This window comes from Somniosus microcephalus, chromosome 4 (assembly GCF_052327205.1).
Source record: "Somniosus microcephalus isolate GS21.2 chromosome 4, FLI_Smic_1.0, whole genome shotgun sequence".
NCBI lineage: Eukaryota > Metazoa > Chordata > Chondrichthyes > Squaliformes > Somniosidae > Somniosus > Somniosus microcephalus.
Genome location: NC_140990.1, coordinates 104,750,441 through 104,759,878, shown reverse-complemented (window position 1 = coordinate 104,759,878; position 9,438 = coordinate 104,750,441). Strand labels below are relative to the sequence as shown.

Sequence of the window (9,438 nt, the reverse complement as noted above, 5' to 3'; positions counted from 1 at the left end):
AGAAGTGATAACCGCTACACTTCGGAAACTGCTGCTCTTTAAATAATTAGAGAAGCAGCTCAGAACAGCAATTATCAGCTACAAATACTCTTACTCTGCGATACGGGTTCCGTTGCGTGTCAAGGAGTGAACTTTAAGAAAACTCTTTATTTTAATGAGTAAAACTCATTAGACTGTGTGAAAACTTAATTGTAATCGTCATTAATCACCGGATAACTCACATGGTTACCGAATCATGGGCAAAAGTTTAAAACGTTTCTTGCGTTTTGCATGTGATGAATTTTTATCGGTTCTCATTTTGCAGCCCGTATTTTAGGAGTTGGGTAAAAATGTTCAGTGTTTTTGGCACAAGGATCTGGTGCAGCCGTTGGTAAATTCACCAGCTCGCTAACACATGAGAAATCACCTGCTTCACTCTTTCATATAAACCCAGCCAATGCACCTCAATTAAACAACATTGCGCCCCCGCACGATTAGACAACCTGAAATGTGCAAGTAAATGAGCACGGATAACTAATGCGCATCAAGCGCAGCTCTAGTGGCGCAATTGGTTAGCGCGTGGTACTTATATAACAGTATAACTTCGGGGAAATGCCGAGGTTGTGAGTTCGAACCTCACCTAGAGCAGCCAATGTTTTTGCTCTTAGTTTCCTGAGGCCCACCGTGTTGCAATAACGGATGGGAGCTTCAAAAGGAGCCCTTCAGTGTTACGTATTGACAGGAGGGAAGGTGGGGCCAGCGCAGGGAAACCCAATGCAACTTCGAGCCCAAGATCGGCGGCTGGTTGGTCTAGAGATCTGATTCTCGCTCAAGGGATTTCGCTACTTAAAAAGGCGAGAGGTCCAGGGATCTCTACCTACAAGAGATGATTGAATTCGGGGCCTGTTGAACTTTAGACGGAAGTGATAACCGCTACACTTCGGAAACTGCTGCTCTTTAAATAATTAGAGGAGCAGCTCAGAACAGCAATTGTCAGCTACAAATACTCTTACCCTGCGATAGGGTTCCATTGCATGTCAAGGAGTGAACTTTAAGAAAACTGTTTATTCTATTAAGTAAAACTCATTAGACTGTGTGAAAAGATTGTTGTAATCGTCATTAATCACCGGGTAACTCACATGGTTACCGAATCATGGGCAAATGTTTAAAACCTTTCTTCCGTTTTGCATGTGATGAATTTTCATCGGTTCTTATTTTGCAGACCGTATTGTAGGAGTTGGGTAAAAATGTTCAGTGTTTTTGGCGCCATGATCTGGTGCAGCTGTTGGTAAATTCACCAGCTCACTAACACATGAGAAAACACCTGCTTCACTCTTTCATATAAACCCAGCCAATGCACCTCCATTAAACAACATTGCGCCCCCGCATGATTAGACAACCTGAAACGTGCAAGTAAATGAGCACGGATAACTGGCACACATGAAGCGCAGCTGTAGTGGCGCAATCGGTTAGCGTGTGGTGCTTATATAGAAACATAGTAGATAGGAGCAGGAGTAGGCCATTCGGCCCTTCGAGCCTGCTGCGCCATTCAATGAGATCATGGCTGATCATCCAAATTGAATACCCTGTCCTGCCTTCTCCCCATATCACTTGATCCCTTTAACCTCAAGAAATATATCCAACTCTTTCTTGAATATATTTAATGAACTGGCCTCCACCGCCCTCTGTGGCAGAGAATTCCATAGGTTCAGCACTCTCTGGGTGAAGAAATTCCTCCTCATTTCAGTCCTAAATGGCTTACCCCTTATCCTTAGACTATGACCCCTGATTCTGGACTCCCCGGCCATCAGAAACATCCTTTCTGCATCTAGTCTGTACAGACCTGACAGAATTTTATAGGTTTCGATGAGATCCCCTCTCAATCTTCTAAACTCCAGTGAGTATAAGCCCAATTGACACAATCTCTCCTCGTACGTCATTCCTGCCATCCCAGGTATCAGCCTGGTGAATCTTCGCTGCACTCCCTCCATGGCAAGAACATCCTTCCTCAGGTAAGGTGACCAAAACTGCACACAATACTCAAGGTGCGGTTTCACCAAGGCCCTGTGCAACTGCAGCAAGACATCCTTGTTCTTCTACTCGAACCCTCTTGCTACGAAAGCCAACATACCATTTGCCTTCTAAACCGCCTGCTGCACCTGCATGCTTACCTTCAGCGACTGGACCACAAGAACACCCAGGTCTCTTTGCACTTCCCCTTCTCCCAATCTATAGCCATTCAAATAATAATCTGCCTTCCTGCCTTTGCCACCAAAGTGAATAACCTCACATTTATCCACATTATAGTGCATTTGCCATGTTTCTGCCCAATCACCCAACCTGTCCAAATCGTACTGGAGTTTCATGACATCCTCCTCACAGCATACCCTCCCACCCAGCTTTGTGTCGTCTGCAAATTTGGAGATATTACATTCAATTCCCTCGTCCAGATCATTAATATATATTGTGAACAGCTGGGGTCATAGGACCGATCCTTGAGGTACCCCACTAGTCACTGCCTGCCACTTGGAAAACGACCCGTTTATTCCAACTCTTTGCTTTCTGTCCGCCAACCAGTTCTCTATCCAACTCAATACCTTGCCCCCAATCCCACGTGCCTTAATTTTGCACGCTAACCTCTTATGCGGGACCTTATCGAAAGCCTTCTGAAAGCCCAAATACACCACTTCCACTGGTTCTCCCTTATCTATTTTACCAGTTACATCCTCAAAAAATTCCAGTAGATTAGTCAAGCATCTTTTGTAAATCCATGTTGACTTTGTCCGATCCTGTCACTGCTTTCCAAGTGCTCTGCTATTACATCTTTTATAATGGACTCTAGCATTTTCCCCACTACCGATGTCAGGCTTACCGGTCTATAATTCCCCGCTTTTTCTCTGCCACCTTTTTTGAATAGTGGGGTAACATTAGCTACCCTCCAATCCTTGGGTACTGTTCCAGAGTCTATCGAGTTCTGGAAGATGACCAGCAATGCATGTATTATTTCTAGGGCCACTTCCTTAAGTGCCCTGGGATGTAGATTATCAGGCCCTGGGGATTTATCGGCCTTCAGACCCATCAATTTTCCTAACACCATTTCCCTACAAATACTGATTTCTTTCAGTTCCAGGAACCTATGTTCCACGGTATTTCTGGGAAGTTATTTGTGTCCTCCTTTGTGAAGACTGAAACAAAATATGTATTTAGTTGGTCTGCCATTTCTTTGCTCCCCATTATAAATGCCCCCGATTCTGACTGCAAGGTACCTACGCTTGACTTCACCAATCTTTTTCTCTTTACATATCTATAAAAGCTTTTACAGTTAGTTTTTATGTTACCTGTAAGCTTACTCTCATATTCTATTTTCCTTTTCTTAATTAATCCATTTGTCCTCCTTTGTTGAATCCTAAACTGCTCCAAATCCTCAGGATTATTGCTTTTTCTGGCCAATTTGTATGTCGTCTCCTTGGATTTTATGCTATCCCTTATTTCCCTTGTTAGCCACGGTTGAGTCACCTTTTTTGTTTTGTTTTTATGCCAAACTGGGATGAACAACTTCTGTAGTTCATCCATTCGGTCTTGGAATGTTTCCCATTGCATATCCACCGTCAACCCTTTGAGTGCCATTCCCCAATCAATCCTACCCAACTCGCTCCTCAGGCCATCGTAGTTTCCTTAATTAAATTGAGGACCCTAGTTTCTGAGTCAACTGCTTCATTCTCCATCTTAATGAAGAATTCGATCATATTATGATAGCTCCGACCCAAGGAGCCTCGTACAACAAGATTGCTAATTAATCCTTTGCCGTTATATAACACCCAGTCTAAGATGGCCTGATCTCTGGTTGGTTCCTCGACATATTGGTCCAGGAAACCATCCTGTAACCACTCCAGGAATTCCTCCTCTACAATATTGTTACTAATTTGGTTAGCCCAATCTATATGTAGATTAATGTCACCCATGATGACTGCTGTGCCCTTATTGCACGATTCTTTAATTTCCCTTTTAATGCCATCCCCAACCTCCACCTTACTGTTTGGAGGTCTATATACCACTCCCACTAATGTCTTTTCCCCCTTAGTATTTCTCAATTATACCCATACAGATTCCACCTCATCAGAGCTAATATCCTTCATTACAATTGTGTTAATCCCTTCTTTAACCAGTAATGCTACCCCTCCTCCCTTTCCTTTTTGCCTATCTTCCCTGAATATCGAATACCCCTGGATGTTGAGTTCCCAGCCTTGGCCGCCCTTGAGCCACGTTTCCGTAATCCCAACCAAATCATATTCGTTTACCTCTATTTGCGCAGCCAATTCATCCACCTTATTACAAATGCTCCTCGCATTAAGACACAAAGCTTTCAGGTTGTTTTTTTAACGCTCTTAGACCTATTAGAATTGTTATTTACTGTGGCCACATTTGATTTAAACCTGTGATTTCTCTGACTGCCACTTTTGCTCTTCTCCTTCCTATCTTTTGCTTTTATCCTTGTTTCCCTTTCCTCTATCTCCCTGCTCAGGTTCCCAACCCCCTTCCATTTTAGTTTAAACCCTCCCCCAAAGCACGAGCAAACACTCCACCTAGGACATCGGTTCCAGCCCTGCCCAGGTGCAGACCGTCCGGTTTGAAATGGTCCCACCTCCCTCAGAACCGGTTCCAATGTCCCAGGAACTTGAATCCATCCCCCTGGCACCATTCCTCTAGCCACGTATTCATCTGGAGTATCCTTCTATTTCTACTCTGACTAGCACGTGGCACTGGTAGCAATCCTGAGATTACTACCTTTGAGGTCCTGTTTTTTAATTTACCTCCTAACTCCCTATATTGCACTTTTAGGACCTCATCCCGCTTTTTACCTATATCGTTGGTGCCTATATGCACCACGACAACGGGCTGTTCACCCTCCCCTTCCAAGATGTTCTGCAGGCGCTCGGAGACATCCTTGACCCTTGCACCAGGGAGGCAACACACCATCCTGGAGTCTCGTTTGCGGCCACAGAAACGCCTATCTATTCCCCTTACAATTGAATCCCCTATTACTATAGCTCTACCACTCTTTTTCCTCCCATTCTGTGCAGCAAAGCCACCCCTGGTACCAGGAAGTTGGCTGCTGCTGCCTTCCCCTGATAAGCCATCCCCCCCAACAGTACTCAAAGTGGTATATCTGTTGGAGAGGGGGATGGCCACAGGGGACCCCTGCACTACCTGCCTGCACCTAGTACTCTGCCTCTTGGTCACCCGTTCCCTTTCTTCCTGTCCAACCTCTACCTGCGGTGTGTCCAACTCTGTAAACGTGCTATTCACGATGTCCCGAGCATCGTGAGCGCTCCAGTATGCATCCAATCGCAGCTCCAGTGCCGCAATGAGGTCTGTCAGTAGCTACAGCTTGGTGCACTTCCTGCACATGTAGTTGTCAGGGACAAAGGAAGTGTCCCTGAGTTCCCACATCTCGCAGGAGGAGCAGATCACGGGGCCGGGCTGTCCTGCCATGACTTACCCTTTAATTAATTGAGTTTAGATTTAATCATTCAACCCTACTAATTACACTACAGTTAAATAGTTTACCAACAGTCCCCGCTACACCAGAGAGACCTTAGAAACTATAAAACAGAGTTAAAGTTTAAAAAAGAGATAAATACTCACCAACCAATCACTTACCTGCATCCTGCTGACGTCATACTTGGATTACTTTTTACCTCTATCCCGGAACCTGGATTGGTACGCCTCCGGTGATCCCTCGCAGGTCCGCTGCCTCTCCGGTCTCGGGGCTCTGGGTCTCGCTGCTTCGGGCTGCTGTTTAAGTAGCTCTGCCGCCTCTGGTGCTCCCTCGCAGGTCCGCTGCGTCTCCGGTCTCAGGACTCTGGGCGTCGCTGCCTCGAGCTGCTCTTTAATTAGCTCCGCCACCTCTGGTGATCCCTTGCAGGTCCGCTGCCTCTCCGGTCTCGGGGCTCTGGGCCTCGCTGCCTCGGGCTGCTGCTTAAGTAGCTCCGCCGCCTCTGGTGCTCCCTCGCAGGTCCGCTGCCTCTCCGGTCTCGGGGCTCTGGGCCTCGCTGCCTCGGGCTGCTATTTAAGTAGCTCCGCCGCCTCTGGTGCTCCCTTGCAGGTCCGCTGCCTCTCCGGTCTCGGGGCTCTGGGGCTCGCTGCCTCTGGCTGCTCTTTAAGTAGCTCCGCCACCTCTGGTGCTCCCTCGCAGGTCCGCTGCCTCTCCGTATACCAGTATAGCTTCGGGGAAATGTTTAGGTTGTGAGTTCGAGCCTCATCTATAGCAGCCAATGTTTTTGCTCTTAGTTTCCTCAGGGCCACCGTGTTGCAATAACGGATGGGAGTTTAAAAGGATCCCTTCAGTGTTACTTATTGACAGGAGGGAAGGTGGGGCCAATTTCAACTGTTAAACCAGCAAATATCAGGCAAAGAATAATGTGCAGGAAATAGATTCGATTTCAAATCAGTGACAAAGCCTTTGGAACAAACGAGAAGCTGTGTAAACTCACCGGTAATCTGTACATGTTTCCGACATCATGTTGAACACAAACAACGATTCACCTGACCATAATGTTGAGGATTCCAAGGACTGAAGTCACGTACAGACAATCGCCGAAAAACCATATCCACAGTTAGGTGGTCGCCGACCTTCTTGTTATGGGGAGAATTGTGAGCAGATTCAGGGAAACGGCTCATATAAAGAAGTGGATTTAGGAAAATATAAACATATTTCAAATGAATGAACAGGTCCTCTGCGAATTGGGTTCGCACCAGCGCAGGGAAACCCAATACAACTTCGAGCCCAAAATCGGCGGCTCGTTGGTCTAGAGATCTGATTCTCGCTCAAGGAATTTTGCTACATAAGAATGCGAGAGGTCCCGGGATCTCTACCTACAAGAGATGATTGAACCAGGGCCCTGTTGTACTTTAGACAGAAGTGATAACCGCTACACTTCGGAAACTGCTGCTCTTTAAATAATTAGAGAAGCAGCTCAGAACAGCAATTATCAGCTACAAATACTCTTACTCTGCGATACGGGTTCCGTTGCGTGTCAAGGAGTGAACTTTAAGAAAACTCTTTATTTTAATGAGTAAAACTCATTAGACTGTGTGAAAAGTTAATTGTAATCGTCATTAATCACCGGATAACTCACATGGTTACCGAATCATGGGCAAAAGTTTAAAACGTTTCTTGCGTTTTGCATGTGATGAATTTTTATCGGTTCTCATTTTGCAGCCCGTATTTTAGGAGTTGGGTAAAAATGTTCAGTGTTTTTGGCACAAGGATCTGGTGCAGCCGTTGGTAAATTCACCAGCTCGCTAACACATGAGAAAACACCTGCTTCACTCTTTCGTATAAACCCAGCCAATGCACCTCAATTAAACAACATTGCACCCCCGCACGATTAGACAACCTGAAATGTGCTAGTAAATGAGCACGGATAAGTAACGCTCATCAAACGCAGCTCTAGTGGCGCAATCGGTTCGTGCATAGTACTTATATAACAGCTATAGCTTCGGGGAAATGTCGAGGTTGTGTGCTCGAGCTTCACCTACAACAACCAGCGTTTTTGCTCTTAGTTTCCTCAGGCCCACCGTGTTGCAATAATGGATGGGAATTTTAAAGGAGCCCTTCAGTGTTACTTATTGAGAGGAGGGAAGGTGGGGCCAGTTTTAACTGTTAAACCACGCAACTATCAGGCAAAGACTAATGTGCAGGAAATAGATTCGATTTCAAATCAGTGACTAAGCCTTTGGCACAAACGAGAAGTTGTGTAAACTCACGGGTAATCTGTACATGTTTCCGACATCATGTTGAACACAAACAACGATTCACCTGAACATGATGTTGAGAATTACAAGGACGGAAGTCACGCACAGACAGTCGCCCAAACATCATATCCACAATTAGGTTGTCGCCGACCTTCTTGTTATGGGGAGAATTGAGAGCAGATTCAGGGAAACTGCTCATATGAAGAAGTGGATTTAGGAAAATATAAACTTATTTCAAATGAATGAACAGGTCCTCTGCGAACTGGGTTCGCAACAGCGCAGGGAAACCCAATGCAACTTCGAGCCCAAAATCGGCGGCTCGTTGGTCTAGAGATCTGATTCTCGATCAAGCAATTTCGCTGCTTAAAAATGCGAGAGGTCCCGGGTTTAAAACCCGGATGAAACCCAGCCAACCTTAACAACTGGGTCATCACAGCTAAAATCGCACTCCTGTTAAAAAGACTTATAAAATTGATGATCCGTGACTTTGCGCTCCCTTGGCTTAATCATAGAGGCATAATGCCACAGGCGGAGGCACTTCTGCCCATCGAGCCAGTGCCGGCTCTCTGTAGACTGATCAATTCAGTACCATTCCTTCGCACTATCGATGTATTCCTGCAAGTTTATTTCCCTAAAGAGCCTATCCAGTCTCCCCTTGAAAACATTGAGTGTCTCCGATTCCACCACTTCCGACGGCATATGCGTAATTTTTTTTCCCTCACATCCCCCCTGTACCTTTTGCCTAAAGTCTTAAATGCCCTAGTCCTTGTGCCATCAACCAGTGGGAACAGCCGTTCCCCGTCTCGCCTATCGAAACCCGTCATAATCTTGTACACTTCTATCAAATCACTCCTGCACCTCCTTTACTCCAATGAAAACAAATCCAGCTTTTCCAACCTGTCTTTGTAGCTAAGATCCCTCATCCCCAGAACCATTCTGGTAAATCTCCTCTGCACCCTCTCAAGGGCCTTCACATCCTTCCTAAAGTGTGGTGACCAGATATGACGCAATACGACAGTTGTGGCCTAACCAGTGCTCTATAAAGACACAGCATACCTTCTCCAGTTATGTACTCAATACCTCTATTTATGAAGCCCAAGATCACAAATGCTTTGCTTCCACTCTCTCAATATGTCCTGCCACCTCCAGGGACCTATGGACATTAACTCCCAGGTCCCTCTGTCCCTGCACACTATTTAAAACTGTGCCTTTAAGTGTAAATTGCCTTTCCCTGTTCCTTCTGCCAAAATGCATCACCTCACACTTCTCCGTATTAGATCCCATCTGTAACTTGTCTGCCCATTCTGCTCGCCTTGTTATGTCCTTTTTATGTCCTGTAGTCTATTGGCATCATTATCACTGTTTGCCACACCCCCAGGTTTGATGTCATCGGCTAATGTCCAAACTCTACTTTGTATTCCAATATACAGGTCATTTATATATATCAAAAAGTGCAGTGGGCACAGCACTGAACCTTGGGGAAAACCACTAACTACCATCCTCCAATCTGAAATACAGCCATTTACCACAACTCGCTGTTTTCTGTCCTTATGCCAATTCCTTATCCAAGCTGCCACATACTCACCTATTCCATGAGTATCAATTTTTTTAACCAGCCTTTTATGTGGTACTTTGTAAAACCCCATCGGAGAATCCATGTCGCCAACATCCACTGCATCCACTTCATCAAAGCTCTCTGTT

At 45.6% G+C, this 9,438-nt stretch overlaps 1 non-coding gene across 1 annotated transcript; it reads left to right on the top strand.

The window, feature by feature from the left end:
• The first annotated feature begins 532 nt into the window (after positions 1-532).
• On the top strand, positions 533-627 carry trnai-uau (transfer RNA isoleucine (anticodon UAU)). The gene is made up of 2 exons: positions 533-570; positions 592-627. It is a non-coding gene; the product is annotated as a tRNA-Ile (tRNA).
• The last annotated feature ends 8,811 nt before the right edge of the window (positions 628-9,438 follow it).